The sequence below is a fragment of the Nansenia antarctica genome (assembly GCF_963989245.1).
Source record: "Nansenia antarctica genome assembly, chromosome: 10".
In the NCBI taxonomy this organism is placed as follows: domain Eukaryota; kingdom Metazoa; phylum Chordata; class Actinopteri; order Argentiniformes; family Microstomatidae; genus Nansenia; species Nansenia antarctica.
Window position 1 is genome coordinate 647,016 of NC_137680.1, and position 19,057 is coordinate 666,072.

The window sequence follows — 19,057 nt, forward strand, 5'->3', positions numbered from 1 at the left end:
CGCGCGGAGACGCACCCGGAGACGCACCTGCAGCCGCGCGTCCGCCAGGGCGACGTGGAGGACAAGGACGTGATTGACATCGCTCAACTTTTAATTAAGTTATTCAAAGAGACTGAGGCTGGGGATGTAGTGGTGGGGGTGTTAAAGGCAATTGACTGCAACGAGCAAGCAGTGGAACTGGAGACATTTATTAAAGGTAAGTCGTCGAGAATAGAAATTGTCAAAACAGAGCGCCTTGACTTCTCTTGTTCTATCTATTCTATTATATAAATCTATTTGATTAAACATGTGAAAAGCTGGAGAAGCAAACAGCAATTCGTTGAGTTACACGAAAAAACACACATCAAATATGCAACTACCGAAGTATATATATATATATATATATATATTTTTAAAAGGGGACATAAAGTTGTTCGTTTCACTTTCACTATAGACCGACGACAACTGTGTCCAGTTGTTCAAAACGTTTCATCTGGATCAGAATGATTCTGATTCTGTTCTGCTGATCCAGGATCAGATTTATCTGGCTGGTTTGGAGTCGTGTTGGGAACATCAGCCAGCTCGTTCTGATCCTGGATCAGCAACAAAGAATCAGGATCATTCTAATCCAGATGAAACGTTTTTTAACAACTGGGCCCTGGATTTAATGATAGACCTCAGGATATTCCTCTGGAATAGCATTATGTCCATGTTTACTTTGGATGCAGCCTGATGATTGATCTTTTCTTACTCTTAATCTATTTCTCCTTTCTTTCAGCGAAAGAAGGGTTCAGTTGTGAAACATCTGGCGCGGCTGTGAGAGATGCGTCCGACTCCACACGGAAGTCCTACATGGTGGGAGGTAACGATGTGAAATAAACAAACATATCAACTGTTTAATTTGTAAAGAAAAAAACACATTAATAAACTACAATTGTTATATCCTAACTAGGTATGTTAATATAACTAAATATACTTTCTATATAGTAGAGCAAGCAGGAGCTGGAGACCGTGTTACTGTAGTGGTGATAACTTTATTAGTCAACAACGGAAACGGATAACACGTCATACATATATACTAGGCAGTACCCTGATGCCCCACAAGGTGGTAGTATAAGTACATGACAACTCCTCCCCACTTAATGAACAAGTAGGCTCACTAACAAACCCTTGAAATTAACAATCGCTCAGAACTCCAATCACAACAACAAGATCACTTTGTTAACTAGTTATAAACCATTCATCTTATTCTAAGGGAATGAGTTACGGACTACTCAAACCCTGACATGACCCAGGGGATTATTATGCCCCATTCTTGAGAGTCTGTCACATCCCTACTACAGATCCAGGCGTTTCGGCGGTCGCCGCTCTCTCTGTGACTGGCGATGAGTAGTACGGCCATCCGGCAGAACTACACTGTCTGTATCCGGAACAGGTTTCGGTGTGGAACACGGCGACAGTTCTGTCTCCGATACAGCGGTGAAAGTGGATCCAGAGTCAACAGGCTCCACTGTACCTGGTGTATCCTGGATGAGTGTGCTCTGGATTGGGCTGCCCCGGTTGCTTGGCTCAGCAGCAACCACTGGTGTGTTTTCCCCAGGTGTTGCAGACCCCGCGAGAAGCTGGTCGGTGTGTCTCCTCCAGACTAGGTCATCCTTGGTCCGCACTGTATAAGACACCGGCCCGGTCTGTTCCAGGACTGTAGCAGGCGTCCACTTAGCTCGGTTGTTATAGTTACGTGCCAGTACACGGTCACCGGGCCGGAAGGTCCTTTCTTTTGCTCTCTGCTCACGTCTCTTGACCTGAGCCTGTTGTTTCAGGTGCACAGTCTCTTTGGTCTTTGGGGGTTTCAGAAGGTCGAGATTGGTGCGGAGTTGTCTCTTCATGAGAAGTGCTGCCGGCGCGACTTGAGTGGTTGAGTGCGGTATATTTCTGTATGACAGCAGAAACCTATTGAGCCGCTGGTGGAGAGATCCTTGTCCCTGTGAGGCCTTCAGGCCGTTTTTCATGCTCTGAACAAATCTCTCTGCTAATCCATTTGTGGATGGGTGATAGGGGGCAGAGCGGATGTGTTGTACTCCATTTGCCTCCAGGAATCTCTCAAACTCTTGTGAGACGAATTGGGGCCCGTTATCGCTCACCAGCTGTTCTGGAAACCCGAATCGACTGAACATCTCTCCTAGTTTCTTGATGGTTTTCTCTGCTGTGGTCGATCTCATTATCGCCACTTCCGGCCACTTACTGTGGGCATCAACCACCACCAGGAACATCCTCTCCTCCATCGGGCCAGCGAAGTCCACATGAACTCGCTGCCATGGTGCCTCCGGCCAATCCCACGGATGGAGGGGAGCTGGCTGCGGCATGCAGCGCACCTGCTGGCATGACGTACATGTTTTCACAGTCTCCTCGATCTGACCATCCAGTCCAGGCCACCAAAAGTAGCTTCTCGCAAGCTCCTTCATGCGGACGATCCCACTATGTCCTTCATGTAGCTGCAGTAGTAGCCTTTTCCGTAACACAGGCGGAATAATCACCCGGCGTCCCCAGAGGAGACATCCTGCCTGCACAGACAGTTCACTCCTTCTTGTGAGGTAGGGCTTGAGCTCGGGAAGGTCTCCCCTCCTACCGGTGATCAGTACATCCATCAGCGTTGACAATACAGGGTCATTCCGGGTGTGTCTCTTCACTTGAGCTGCTGTGATGGGCGCTTCCTCAACTTGACTGAAGTAGAAAATGCCGGTCCGTGTCGGCTCCCACCCCATATGGGGAGGCATCACACGCCAGTTGTAGGGGCAGTGCGGGGTCAAAATGTGTCAGGGCGTCAGATTCCAGCAGCGCCCGTTTCGTTATCTCAAACGCAGCCTCACATTGTTGAGTCCATACCCAGGCTTGCCCGTGGCACAGCAGCTGATGTAGGGGTCGCAGTAGAGAAGACAGGTTCTGGATAAACTTCCCGTAGTAATTGAGGAGCCCCAGATAAGAGCGGAGTTGACTCACATTTTGAGGTGCTGGTGCTTCCACGATGGCCTTGGTTTTGGATGGAGCCTTGTGCAAGCCCTCCGCGTCAATCACGTGACCCAGATACTCGACGGAAGACTGGAAAAACTCACACTTTGACTTGCGAACTTTTAATCCATATTCTTCCAGTCGCTGCAGAGTGGCCTCCAGGTTCCCCAGATGTTCCTGTTCTGTCCTTCCAGTGATGAGTATGTCATCCAAATAACATTGGACCCCGTCTAAGCCGCTCAGTATCTGCTCCATCGCACGCTGGAAGAGAGCCGGTGCAGACGTAATCCCGAAAGGTAGTCTGCAGTATCGGTACAGGCCCTTGTGAGTGACTATGGTGAGCAGGTCTCTAGATTTCTCGTCGACCTGCATCTGTAAGTAGGCTTGGTTGAGGTCGATTTTGCTGAATCTTTGTCCTCCAGCCAAGCCTGTGAACAGGTCCTCTATGCGAGGGAGTGGATAGTGTTCAGCCTCTAGCACAGGGTTCAGGGTGACTTTAAAATCTCCGCAGATTCTCACCGAAGTATCTTTTTAAATGACTGGTAGGATGGGAGTGGCCCACTCACTTCGACTGATGGGCTCCAGCACCCCACTCTTGACCAATGATTCCAGCTCAGCTTCCACTTTTGGCTTTATGGCGTATGGGACTTGTCTCGCTTTCAGGAACTTGGGTCTGCTGTCTGGCTTGATGTTCAGACTGACTATGATGTCCTTCATTTTTCCAAGTTCCTCTTTGAACACCTCCGCATGTTTGTTCAGGATAGCAGTCAGAGGGGATTCCCCTTTGTTCAGCATGTGAACCTTGGGCCAGTCCAGTCGGAGTTCCGCCAGCCACGAACGGCCTAGCAGAGATGACAAGCCGCCCCCCACGACGTACAGTGGTAGGTGTGCGGTTTGCCCATTCACCTGGACTGTGACATGGATGACCCCCTTGGTTGGCACTGACTCGCCGGTGTAGGTTCTCAGTTTGAGTTTCGTTGGTTGTAGTGGCAGATGCGGCAGGGTTTCTTTGTAGACAGCATACGATATAAGAGAGACTGCTGCCCCAGTGTCTATTTCCATACGCACTGGTTTCCCCTCCAGCAGTGGAGTTTCGAAATAACCCCCTGCACCTCCCACTACTGACAGGACATACACAGGTTCCTCGTCTGATGAGCTGCTGAGATTAGCCGTAGCTTGGCTAGGTTGTACACTATGCACAGGCTGTCTCTTTTGGAATCTGTATTTTGACTTATTGTTGTCCAGACTAGGATTTTTAATCAGTCCCTTACTTTTGCATGCCCGTTCAATGTGACCTTTTTTTCCACACTTCCTGCAGTCCACATCCTTACTCCAACACTCAGCAGCCAAATGTCCACTCTTGTCGCATCTGTAACATTTGCTCTGGGTACCTCTGTCCTCTGCGGAGACTCTGTGCAGCTTACCGCTCTCCCTGAGCTGATGAGCGTCCTTGGTCGCTAATTCCATGGACACACTCACTTCCATAGCTCTTTCCAGGGTAAGTGCACTTTCAGTTAAGAGGCGTTTCTGGGCAGCCTCACTCCTGAGGCCGCACACGAGCCTGTCCCGTATGGTGTCGTTCAGTACATTGCCAAATTCACAATGCTCTGTCAGCCTTCTAAGGGCAGCCACAAATGTCACTACTGACTCCCCCTCCTCTTGGTTCCTTTTATGGAAGCGAAACCGCTCCGCAATCACCAGGGGCTTTGGTGAAAAGTGCTCTGACAGGGTTTTCACAATAGCAGCATAGTTTTTAGTCCCAGGTTTGTCAGGCTGGACTAGTGCACGGAGCAAATTATATGCTTTAGGTCCCATGACACTCAAAAACGTCGGCACCAACTTCACCCCTTCAATGCCATTTGCTGCTGCAAAGTACTCAAAACGTTCAGTGTAGGAGTTCCACTGCTCCGTACCTTCCTCAAAGGGGCCGATGCTTCCCAATATCCCCGCCATAATAACAGCTGGGATAGGCTGGGCTGGTTCAGCTGGCTGCCGCTGTTCGCCGTCAGACATGCGTCGCTTTCACTGCCGGTGCTAGCAATGCTAATGTTGTTAGCATACCTTGGTAGCCTGGCTCCGTCGTAACGTCTCCTAACTCTACTAACTCTACTAAACCGACGAAAACACACGTAAGTCTCGCCGATCCTCGTCGCCACTTGTTATATCCTAACTAGGTATGTTAATATAACTAAATATACTTTCTATATAGTAGAGCAAGCAGGAGCTGGAGACCGTGTTACTGTAGTGGTGATAACTTTATTAGTCAACAACGGAAACGGATAACACGTCATACATATATACTAGGCAGTACCCTGATGCCCCACAAGGTGGTAGTATAAGTACATGACAACAATAGTCTATACTTCAGTGAACTGTAACTTTAACGGAGTATCTTTATTTAGTCTATTTTGTGGAGGTAGACCGATACAACTATTGACAATTCTTTATTGGCTTTAGCCTCCTCTAGAACCTTCGAAAACACAAAACCGGAAGAAAAACATCATCTCCTGCCCTGTGTCATCCCGTAGGCCTATGTGTACTGTATAGGCATAGGCCTACTCAAACCAGGGGAAGCATGTAACCTACAGTATACATCAACACACTGCTTTACAACGTTTAATCACCTCCAAAAGGCACTTGACCCACAAGACATGTCCCTCTCCCATCTGTCCCTCTCCCATCTGTCCCTCTCCCATCTGTCCCTCTCCCATCTGTCCCTCTCCCATCTGTCCCTCTCTCATCTGTCCCTCTCCCATCTGTACCGCAGACAAGCACTTTGTGGATCACCACCGGACGGCCCTGATCCAGAGAGTGAGCTTGCTGGAACCCATCCTGGACGCACTCATGGAGAAGAACGTCATCAGAGAGGAGGGCTGCGCTGATGTGAAGGCCGAGAAAACCATCCAGAAGAGGATGAGGGAGCTGTACTCCGGCCCGCTGAAAGGATGCGGCCCAAAGGGAAAAGATATCTTCTATGAGATCCTTTTGGAGCACGAGTCATTCCTTATGGAAGACCTGTCTAAAAGCTCATAAAGGTGTCTGTTAAATGTCAAAAAAGGGCCAAGAGTCAAATAGGAACACTGCAATATGTATCATGAATAATTAAGAACAATATCACCAATGTTTATAATAAATTAATACATTTTCCATTCCAATTGATTTCTTTATACCATGCAGTTGTAAGCTCAAGTTTCAGTTTAATTGTTGTATTTCCCATTACACAAGTATAACACATGTTTTTATATCATATTTTTATATCATATTTTTATATCATATTTTTTGAATGAATGGTCTTTATTGTCATTGCTATAGTACAGGTACCAAACAACGAAATTTGGGAGGGGTGGCTCCCCGGTGCTAGGAAAGAAAAAAAACTAAAAAACAAGAAGGGAAAGGAGCTGGTTTACATAAATAAAGGCTATGTACACTATCCACTATACTATACTGTACAGATAAAACGACTAGGGTTGTCATATTGCACATAGTGTTATTGCACATTCATTTAAAGTGTCGCAGTTTGCAGGCTTGAAATGTACACATTTGTGCCTCAGCACTACACCTGATTTTTCAATCCAGCAGCTGCCATCAATCCGTCCAGACTGTCCAGGGCCCAGAACCTAGGTCTTTGCTGTGTTCAGGGCCTGGATGGCCCTGGGGTAGAAGCTGAGCTTCAGTCTGTTTGTCCTTGCGGCCATGGTCCTGTACCGCCTTTTCGAGGGCAGCCGGGCAAAGTGTTCGTACCCAGGGTGGGATGGGTCTCTGGAGATCTTGGAGGCCTTCCTGAGGCAGCGTGTGTTGTACAGCTCTTCCAGAGAGGGGAGGGGGGCGCCGGTGATCTTCTGGGCCGTTCTCACGACTCTCTGTAGCGCATTTCTCTCTGCGTCTGTGCAGCTGGAGAACCAGTTGCAGATGCAGTAGGTGAGGATGCTCTCCACTGCGCAGCGGTAGAAGGCCACCAGTATCTCCTGTCTGGTTTGGTCCTTCCTGAGGACTCTCAGGAAGAAGAGCCGCTGTTGTGCCTTCTTGATGGTGGCTGCTGTGTGCTGTGGGGGCTAGGCCTACTACAGATACAGCAGCCATGTCTCATCACCGTGGAGTACGTCAACAGTGAGTGAGTACACTGGTTCACACTTGCATTGGTATACTTGCTGTCCATGTCACTTACTCCGCTCTATAGTTTTTTTTTTACAAATGGTATATTCAACAGACTGCCAGCATGTTGATCGGCGGTGTCGGACCGATTGTATACATGCATATAATCTAAATAGGTCCATCGTCACCTCCGCCATCATCATCTGGTTCCCCGCTGCAGCGGCCAAGGACAAGGCCAAGCTGCAGTGGGTGATACGCTCGGCGGAGAGGGTGATTGGCTGCCCTTTGCCCCCCTTTGAGGCCCTGTTTAAAAGTAGGGCTTTGGGGAGGGCCAGGAAGATCATGGCTGACCCCGCACACCCAGGACACGGTCTCTTCGCCCCGCTCCCCTCAGGCAGGAGGGTGCGGTCCCTAAAAACTGTGAAGGCCCGACATACACACAGCTTTTTCCCCACAGCCATCCGGCTCCTAAATGCCGCTGGCCCCCCCCCCCCCCCTGACCTGACCCCTATCTATCTACCCTCCCTCCACCCCCACCCAGAGAGTTTTGGACTGTCTGGATATGAACACTTGAACACTTGATCTCTGCACTTTATATTTATATTAATTATGACTCTTGCACTTTGATGTTGGTTTGCACTGTCTTGTCCTGTCTTGCACCTGTCCTGCTGTAAACCGTGCTCCATTGTTCCAAACCAAATTCCTAACATGTTCACATGTCATGGCAATAAAAGTCTTCTGATTCTGATTCTGATTCTGATTCTATTGCTATTGCTATATTGCTATACTGTATTTTTAGTTTGCTATTCTACATTTTGCCTTAAAAAAGCAGTACACTCCTACGTTAAATGCAATTATTGTAAGTCGCTTCGAATAAAAGCGTCGGCTAAATGACTGTAATGTAATGTAGGCTAATATACTATACTATAAAGTCAATCACATAGCCCATATATACTATACTATCAAATAGCTGGTCAAAAATGTCAAATGTATTGTTATCTCATAACTACACATAGCGTAGCGCAACAGCCTGTAATCTGGATCATTCTGATCTAGATTACATTAATGCTGGGCCCTGGTAACCCTGGTAACTGGGAATGCTGGGCCCTGGTAACCCTGGAAACGCCGCAAACCCTAGTGGCCACTTGTTGTACTGTTCTGGTTCTCACTTGTAGTAGTTCTGCCCAAAAAGACAATTCCCAATGTAATTCCGATGCAAGTGTGCAGTAACACACTTGTTAGTCCAGAGGATTCACAGCCATCAGCTGGATTCATAGTCGTTGCTTTACAACGCTCCTGTTTTTCGAAGTCATGTGGTTATTGGGGGGAGAGTGAGCGTCAATTACAGCGGCTTAAGACCCTCCTCCCTCAGTGAGGCAGATGTGATAGCTGCCTGCCCTAGTGCTTTTTCATCTCAGTTTTATGACAGGTCAGCGAGCCTAAATGTCTTTACACCAGTGGCGGCCTGGCGGGCTGTGAATTTTTTACACATATGCCTTCAGTGATATCCTCTCGCAATTACATTTTGCAGAATATGAGCCACTGAGTCAGCAGTTGTGGAGTAAAGGCCACTTGTGTTGTGTTTCCTTGTTTGCTGTAATGTGTCCTAGGTTCTGCAGTCTCTCCCACAAATTGATTCAAATGTGGTTGCGGTTAGGTTTAAGGTTCAGGGGAAGGGTTTGGTTGAAGGTGTATCACCTTATGTAGGTGTTACACCGAGATACAGCGTGTGCAAATGTGAACGTGCCCGTCAGCCCAGTAATGTAACCTGTTACTCCAGAAACGTGTTGAGCATGGATGCAGAATAAATATCCCCCCCTCCCGTTTCTGCATAGAACTTCAAATATATTTTCAAATAATGTTGAATTTGTGAGGGGGCACATATTTCTCATCATTTTTTATTATATATATATATTTTGTATTATTATCAATATATCCATACAACAAACTATTTCAAGGCAAGGCAAGTTTATTTATTTATTTGGAGATCTGTTATGTATTTTGGTCGAAGGCCACCCTGACCTAAAGGGCAGCCTCTTCTTCATAATCCGGGAGCCATGGGGTTGAACCTTGTTTTGTCAGGTAAATAAAAAATAAAAATAAAAATAAATAAATAATAATAATACATTTTATTCATGCGTCGCCTTTCAAGGCTATCAAAACATTAAAATCAACAAAGCAAAATGAGATAAAAACAGACACATCTGATAACAACAAACAAAATGCAGGAGATCAAACCAAGTAAGCCATTGTGAAAAGGTGTGTTTTAAGACTGGATAGTGAAAGTGGTGAGATTGTCAATATTACGTATGTTAGGTGGGGAGCAGCACGGTTGAAGGCTCTAGATCTCATAGTAGTCAGGTGGGCAGAAGGGATGACAAGTTGGTAGGCAGAGGAGATCTGAGACTATGGGAGGGAGTGTGAGTAAGAAGGAGTTCAGAGAGGTATGAGGGTGCTAGGTTACGGAGAGCCTTAAAGGTGAGAAGGAGAATCTTAAAATGAATACGGAATTTGATGGGGAGCCAATGAAGTTGTTGGAGAACTGGAGTGATATGGTGAATGGAGGGATTTCTAGTAAAGTTTTTTTCTCTGCTAACCCTAACCCTAACCCTAACCCTAACCCTTGTTGCTTGGGGGTACCAGATATTAACCCCTTCATGCCCGAAATGCCAAAATCCCAGATTTTTATTTATTTATGGGATTTCATGCAAAATACTCAAATCAAATGCATCAAATTTATGTTCACTCATGTTTACTCATAAAGGAGGTCGTGTACAATGTATTTTTTGTGTTACTATTCATTACTTTTTTAAAGTAAGTAAGTAAGTAAATTATATAGCACCTTTCATACAAGAAATGCAGCTCAAAGTGCTTTACAACAGGAATAAGAACATAAAGTAAGGCAGTGGCTTGGTCGAGGACTTGCTGGAACAGTGCATCCACATTACCAATGGCTGATAGTTCGTACTCAGCTTTCAGGACTTTGATGACAGAGCCTTTTCCAAACCCAGATTGCATCCCGATATGGCATGGGCTGAAAAGGTTCTGAATGCTTGGCCAGTGTCGACTTGATGTCCACTATTGCCCTTTCCTTGCGGGGGGATTCCATGATGAGTGGTACATCCAGTCCTGCCTGAAGGTGATGGTGAAGGAGGAGGACAAACACGTCTGTGTCGTCAGAAACCACAGAGATCTGATGGGCTTCTCCAGCACACATCAGGACTTGTTGGACAACGATGGTGTCAGCTTCTTCCTGCTGATCTTCTTGATCATAGTGGTTCCTTCTTTCTTCCATCTTGATCTCGATGGGTCATGGGTCCTCCCCTGTCACCACCAACTTGTGTTTGTTGGTGCTCCGTGGATGGAAAAGCCTGTCTTGGGTCAGTTTCTCATATAATAACAGGTTCATCTGTTTCTTGTTGTAAATGGATGACAACCTTCTGGGCCGGTAGCTTTGTTGATAGGAGGAGATTATGTTTCTTGTTGACCCCTGTCTCTCTGACATCTCTGGTGACAGACTTGATACTGTAATCACGACAATAACAACAACAAACGCATGCACCAAACGCCTGCTGGATAAACTCCAGGGAAACATCAAATGGGCACGAATGGAGATTAAACCCAGTAAGTCCCGCAGTATCTCCATTGTCAAAGGCAAGCTTGCCAATGAGAGGTTCCACGTCAACAACGAGCCAATACCAACAGTTCTGGAGAAGCCTATCAAAAGCCTTGGCCGCTGGTATAGCGCAGAACTCAAAGCAGGTGGAACAACTCAAGCAGGATATAATCAGTGGCCTCAAGCAGATCAACAACACTGCTCTCCCTGGGAAGCTGAAGCTGTGGTGCTTTCAGTTTGGACTGCTGCCCCGTCTCATGTGGCCAATTTCCATCTACGAGGTCACACTATCCCATGCCAACCGGCTGGAGAGACTGGTGAATGCACAAGTGAGGAAGTGGCTTGGACTGCCGAGAGGCCTTAGCAGCAAAGGCCTGTATGGCAACGGAGCCCTCTCCCTACCAATCTCAAGCCTGGTGGAGGAGTACAAATGTGCCAAATCAAGGCTGGAAATGACTCTCACAGAATCCCGGGATCCATTCGTCAGAGGTGCTGCTCCAATCCTAGCAACGGGGAGGAAATGGAAGCCATCTGCAGCAGTTGCGGTGGCAAAGACCGCCCTCAGACACCGGGATATAGTGGGGCATGTCCAACATGGCAGAGGGGGCCTTGGCTTAGAAACAACAACACCCACATGGCAAAAGGCTACTCCAACAGAACGGCGGAAGATGGTGGTTGAGGATGTGCGCCACCAGGAGGAAGCAGCCAGGTGCGCCAAGGCAGTCTCCCAAGCCCAGCAAGGCCGCTGGATGAAGTGGGAGAGCGTGGAGAGGAGGAAAATCACGTGGAACGAGCTGTGGAGCATGGAGTCTAATAGGCTAAGTTTCATCATCAGAGCCACATATGATGTCCTGCCCTCTCCTACCAACCTACATCTCTGGTATGGAGAGGACCCAGCCTGTCTCCAGTGTGCAGCCCCAGCAACCCTCAAACACATCTTGGTGGGTTGCAAGACCAGTCTAACTCAAGGAAGATACACCTGGCGCCACAACCAAGTGCTAAAGTGCTTGGCTGCCGAACTTGAGCACAAGAGGGTAACCACCGACGCCATGCCTCTAAATGCCCAGACTACCTTTCCACAGAAAACAACCTTCATCCGGGAAGGGGAGAAACAGCGGACCAAGCCATCACCTCCAGACTCAGGCCCACTGAACGCAGCCCGGGATTGGGAAATGCAGGTGGACCTCAGCCAGAGGCTCACCTTCCCACCCGAAATTACAGTGACCAACCTGCGCCCAGACCTAGTCCTCTGGTCCAAGTCCTGCCGGCGTGTCTTCATCGTAGAACTGACGGTCCCATGGGAGGAGGCCATCGATGAGGCATTCGAACGGAAGAGGCTGCGGTATGCCAACTTAGCAGTCGAAGCAGAGGGGCGGGGCTGGAACGTGAAGGTGTGGCCAGTGGAGGTGGGCTGCAGAGGCTTTGTAGCCAGCTCCACCACAAGGCTCCTGAGGGCAGTAGGGATCAGAGGACAAGCCCAACGGAAGGCAATCAGAGAACTGTCCACTGCAGTAGAACGGAGCAGTCACTGGCTGTGGCTGAAACGTAGGGACCCAACATGGGCTCCCAAATGACCACGTGGTGCCACCGTGCGACACACACCCAGGCCTGATCAGCCTGTGGTGGGCCAACCTCGGCAGAGGGTGTCTTGTGATAACTGGCCGAAACACCCAATGAGGTCGGGGACCACAACTGAAGATGTGTCGTACTGGTGGCACCACGTGATCATTGCAAAATTCCACTCCACCCAAGAGGACATCTCCAACTCCACTCAATTGTTGTGCTGAATATTTAGGGATTTTAACAACCAGTCCTATTAAGAATCCTGATGTCTGGTGTCAAAACCAGTGACCGCTGCGAAAGGGCAGCTGACAACCTGGGAAAGACCTGGTGACGGCCTGAAGAGACAGCTGACAGGAGGGAACAGACCCCAACGGGGCTGGCATGGGTTAGCTACCCGTGTTGGCAGGAGCCTTTCACTACACAGTGACTTGGTTCCACCCAACTATGGCTACGAAAAATTCAAAAGGAAAAACACCCCTAGAGTCTGCGAGAGCGGAGGCGGAAGATGACTCATCGGCGGATCACACGGTAACAGACCCTGGAACGGAAATGACAACGAATCAAATGATCAGCACGGTAGTTGACGGAGTAACAACACTGGCAGGACACAAGCTACAAAGCTGCATCTGTGGCTGGAAAAAGATAACATCAGAGAAGGGTCTCAAGATCCACCAGGGCAGGAAAAAGTGCCTAAGAGAGCTTAGCGAGGTGCCTCGCATTGACCACTACTTCCTCAGAGGTAGGGCAAATCAGTCGAGTGAAGCCCAGTGGCAGGATATTCACCACAGTCCACAGGGTATCAGAACCCCAGACGAAGCTCAACCAAGCACAGATCCATCAACGGACATGAGTCCAGAGCCTATCCAGCCACAGACAGCAGTGGAGAGGAAGATGAATGGACGAAAGCCTCAAATCTTGTGGCCTAAAGCCTGCCAGAAAAAGGAGTGGGAAAACACAGACACAGACCTTGTCCATCTTCTAGAAGGTCTGAAAGGAGGCGTGGAAAGAAAACTGGACAAGATTGGAGAGATAATTTACAGCTATGGAGCAGAGAGATTTGGGGTGAAAAGTAAGAACCATGGGACACAGAAGGAACCATCAGCCCATCTCAAGTCCAGGAGACAACAAGAGATTGAAAGACTTGTGAAAGAAAGAAGGTGCCTGAGAAAACAGTGGAAGAAGGCCACAGAAGTGGAAAGGAAAGGACTTGAGGCACTACAGGCCGACATCAAGCGGCGTCTTGCAACACTGCGAAGAGCAGAATGCTTGAGAAAGCAACACTGCGAAGAAAGAGCGAACGAGGACTGCCTTCTACAGAGATCCCTACAAGTTCGTCAAATACCTCTTTGTCAAGGAGAAAACAGGGACCCTCAAAGTACCCATAAGGGAACTAGAGGAGCACCTGAGGAAGACCTACTCTGACAACCAGAGGCATGTGCCAGCCAGCATTCCGGATGACATGCCACCAATCCAACCACCTGAGCACCAGATGGAAACAAGGCCCCCTACATGGAGCGAAGTTGAGAGCACAGTAAAACGGGCAAGAACAGCCTCAGCCCCTGGGCCCAACGGCCATAGTACCTGTCGAAGATGAGGTAGACGTCACTGTCTGACAGGTATGAAGTCAGTCTTGTCTTTTCTTAGGGAAAGATTTCAACCACTATGCCTTGTGGCTCTGTTCAGAGGCTCTAAAGCGAGTGGCACTCCAAAACGAGCTGTAGGGGTAGGAAAGGGAATCGGGATCGGGCCCAAGTCCGTCACCAGAGATGTCAGAGAGACAGGGGTCAACAAGAAACATTATACAGGGTCATCCCTATGTTCCCATAACCCAATGGTCCCACAGCCCAATGGTCCCACATTTCTAATATTTCATAGGTGGGCTAGGGATAGGGTTAGGGTCAGTGTTAGGGTCAGTGTTAGGGTTAGGATTAGGGCTAGGGCTAGGGCTAGGGTTAGTTAGATTACTTAGAAATGTGGGAACATTGGCCGTGGGACCATTGGGCTGTGGGACCATCGGGCTGTGGGAACATAGACACACTCCCCATTATACAACGGATAGATCCGGTCCATTGTCTCTATTGGTCAGTTTGCGTTCTAGCCGTGCTGATATCCATGATATACGCACGGTTAAATGGAATGTTGACACATCTTTTCATATTACTCCGCGTTTGTATATATTACCGTTATCGAAGTTACATTCTTACTGTTGCTTAGCAACCAATAAACAACTGTTCAGAGGATTAATACACTTACAATAAAACATAGTTCCATTCAAATACATTAATTAAAAGTTTGTCTTGTCTTTCTTTTGTGAAATATTGATAGATAAACGTGGTAACCGTTGTATAAAAGCGTTATGGAACTCGAAGCTTCTCGTTCCATAAAGCGTAATCATCTCCTCCTATCAACAAAGCTACCGGCCCAGAAGGTTGTCTCGTCATCCATTTACAACAAGAAACAGCTGAACCTATTATTATTATATACACAGTCACCAGCATGAAGTCCTCAATCTGCGCCTTGGACCCCATTCCCTCCTCCCTAGTCAAGGCCTGTCTCCCCACACTCACCCCACTCATCACAAACATAATGAACTTCTCCCTGTCCACCAGCATTGTCCCCCCTGCCCTCAAGCTCGCTGCTATTACACCCATACTTAAAAAACCCGGTCTCGCCCCTGACACCCCCAACAACTACCGACCCATTTCCAATCTCACCTTCCTGTCCAAAATCCTTGAGAAAGTTGTTGCTGCCCAACTCAAATCCCACCTCGACTGCAATAACCTGTATGAACCATTCCAATCTGGCTTCCATTCCAAACACAGCACTGAAACAGCACTACTAAAAATCACCAATGACATACTCCTTTCTGCCACCTCACCATCCTCATCCTCCTCGACCTCAGCGCCACCTTTGACACCATCAACCATTCCATCCTCCTCGCCCGTCTCCAACACATTGGCATAACCGGCACCGCCCTCTCCTGGTTCAAGTCCTATCTCTCAGACAGACATCAATACATCTCAATAAATAACAGTAAATCCTCCACTGCTCCAGTCACCCACGGTGTCCCCCAGGGTTCAGTGCTAGGCCCCCTCCTCTTCATCCTGTACATCCTTCCCCTTGGACAGGTCCTCCGCCGCCATAGCCTCCGCTTCCACTGCTATGCTGATGACACCCAACTCTACCTCTCCTCCAAAACCATCTCCCCTAACACCCACTCCATTCTCACTACCTGCCAATGACATAAAATCATGGATACAATAACATTTAAAAAATTAAAACATTTCTGAAACTGAACTGCAATAAATCGGAAATCCTCATCATCGGCCCAAAGTCCCTCACCCGTTCCACCCAGACATTCTCACTCAACATCGATGGCTTCACCGTAACCCCCCCCAACCACGTCCGCAACCTCATCTTTGACCCCAAGCATCATCTTTGACCCCACCCTCTCGTTCCTTCCCCATGCCAACCAGGTCACTAAATCAGCTTTTTTCCCACATTGCCTGCACCCGACCCTCCCTGTCCTTTTCCGCTGCTGCAACTCTCATCCACGACCTTCATGACTTCCCGACTCGACTACTGCAACAGCATCCCCTACGGTTTAACAACAATAACATCCTAAACAAATTCCAATACGTCCAGAACTCTGCTGCCCGTCTGCTCACCTCCACTTGCTGCTGTGACCACATCACCCCTGTCCTCCAAAACCTACACTGGCTCCCGGTAAAATACAGGATCCAATTCAAAATCCTACTCACCACTTAAAAAGCCATCAACAATCTGGCCGCTTCCTACCTTGCCGACCTCGTGCCCCTCCACACCCCCTCCCGTTGCCTCAGGTCTGATGACCAAACCACCCTCAAACCACCAGGACCAAGCTCCAGACCTGGGGTGATAGGGCCTTTTCAGCCACAGCCCCGTCCCTCTAGAACGCACTACCTCAATTAGGCCCCTATACTTCTATTTACCTTTTGTTTCTTTTTATTATTACTACTCAATCTTTTCAGTTTGTAAAGCGTCTTTGAGTGTCTAGAAAAGCTTTATATAAGTCTAATGTACACTACCGTTCAAAAGTTTGGGGTCACTTAGAAATTTCCGTATTTTTTAAAGAAAAGCACAGTTTTTTTCAATGAAGATAACATTAAATTAATCAGAAATACACTCTATACATTGTTAATGTGGAAAATGACTATTCTAGCTGCAAACATCTGGTTTTTAATGGAATATCTACATAGGTGTGTAGAGGCCCATTTCCAGCAACCGTCACTCCAGCGTTCTAATGGTACATTGTGTTTGCTAATCGCGTTAAAAGCTAATGGATGATTAGAAAAACCTTGAAAACCCTTGTGCAATTACATTAGCACAGCTGAAAACAGTTTTGCTGGTTAGAGAAGCTATACAAATGGCCTTCCTTTGAGCTAGTTGAGTATCTGGAGCATCACATTTGTGGGTTCGAGTATACTCTCAAAATGGCCAGAAAAAGATAACTTTCATATGAAACTCGACAGTCTATTCTTGTTCTTAGAAATGAAGGCTATTCCATGTGAGAAATTGCCAAGAAACTGAACATGTCCTACAACGGTGTGTACTAGTCCCTTCAGAGAACAGCACAAACAGGCTCTAAACAGAGTAGAAAGAGAAGTGGGAGGCCCCGGTGCACAACTGAGCAAGAAGACAAGTACATTAGAGTCTCTAGTTTGAGAAATAGACGCCTCACAGGTCCTGAACTGGCAGCTTCATTAAATGGTACCCGCAAAACGCCAGTGTCAACGTCTACAGTGAAGAGGCGACTCCGGGATGCTGGCCTTCTAGGCAGAGTGGCAAAGAAAAAGCCATATCTGAGACTGGCCAATAAAAGGAAAAGATTAATATGGGCAAAAGAACACAGACATTGGACAGAGGAAGATTGGAAAAAAGTGTTATGGACAGACAAATCGAAGTTTGAGGTGTTTTGATCACACAGAAGAACATTTGTGAGACGCAGAACAAGTGAAAAGAGTGCTGGAGGCGCAGGAGAAGGAGCGCAGCATCACACAGCTACGGCTGGCCCTGGGGGAGAAGGAGAGGCAGCTGCAGGTGGGACACACACACACACACACACACACACACACACACACAGAGTAACATACACATACACACACACATAGTAACATACACACACACACTCACACACACACACACCACATATGTCATATTGCATCTGTCAAGCATGGTGGAGGTAATGTGATGGTCTGGGGCTGCTTTTGTACATGCTAAAAGGGATTTTGAATAAGGAAGGCTATCACTAAATTTTGCAACGCCATGCCATACCCTGTGGACAGCACTTGATTGGAGCCAATTTCCTCCTACAACAGGACAATGACCCAAAGCACACCTCCAAATTATGCAAGAACTATTTAATGAAGAAGCAGGCAGCTGGTATTCTGTCTGTAATGGAGTGGCCAGCGGAGTCACCAGATCTCAACCCCATTGAGCTGTTGTGGGAGCTGCTTGACCGTATGGTACGCAAGAAGTGCCCATCAAGGGAGGTGCTTCAGGAAGCGCGGGGTGAAATTTCTTCAGATTACCTCAACAAATTAACCGCTAGAATGCCAAAGGTCTGCAATGCTGTAATTGCTGCAAAGGAAGCATTCTTTGACGAAAGCAAAGTTAGAAGGACAAAATTATTATTTCAAATAAAAAATCATTATTTCTATCCATGTCAATGTCTAGACTATATTTTCTATTCATTTTGCAACTCATTTGATAAATAAAAGTGCAAGTTTTCATGGAAAACACGAAATTGTCTGGGTGACCCCAAACTTTTGAACGGTAGTGTATTATTATTATTATTATTATTATTATTATTATTATTATTATTATTATTATTATTATTATTATTATTATTATATGAGGAACTGACCCAAGACAGGCTTTTCCATCTACGGAGCACCAACAAACACAAGTTGGTGGTGACAGGGGAGGACCCATGCCCCATCGAGATCAAGATGGAAGAAAGAAGGAACCACTATGATCAAGAAGATCAGCAGGAAGAAGCTGACACCATCATTGTCCAACAAGTCCTGATGTGTGCTGGAGAAGCCCCTCAAATCTCTGTGGTTTCTGACCACACAGACGTGTTTGTCCTCCTCCTTCACCATCACCTTCAGGCAGGGCTGGATGTACCACTCATCATGGAATCCCCCCGCAAGGAAAGGGCAACAGTGGACCACTATTATACTAAATCAAGTCGACACTTGCCAAGCATTCACAAGAAATTGTCAAGAACCTTTCATCAGTCCATGTATGAATGTAATGCCATATCGGGATGCAACACCGTAGCGTCTTACTATGGGTTGGGAAAAGGCTCTGTCATCAAAGTCCTGAAAGCTGAGTACGAACTATCAGCCATTGGTAATGTGGATGCACCGTTCCAGCAAGTCCTCGACCAATATGTTCTTATTCCTGTTGTAAAGCACTTTGAGCTGCATTTCTTGTATGAAAGGTGCCATATAAATAAAGCTTTACTTACTTACTTACTTAAAAAAAATCTTTCAAATTAATGAATAGTAACACAAAAAATACATTGTACATACATGAGTATGAGTAAACATGAGTGAACATAAATTTGATGCATTTGATTTGAGTATTTTGCATGAATATTTGGCATTTCGGGCATGAAGGGGTTAATATCTGAAATGCACAAGGGCTATCACAGGGCACCTTCCTGTATGTTGAAGAGGTACCCCCAAGCAACAAGAAACAGCAGAGAAAAAAAACTTTACCTGACAAAACAAGGTTCATCCAAAAAAAAAAAAA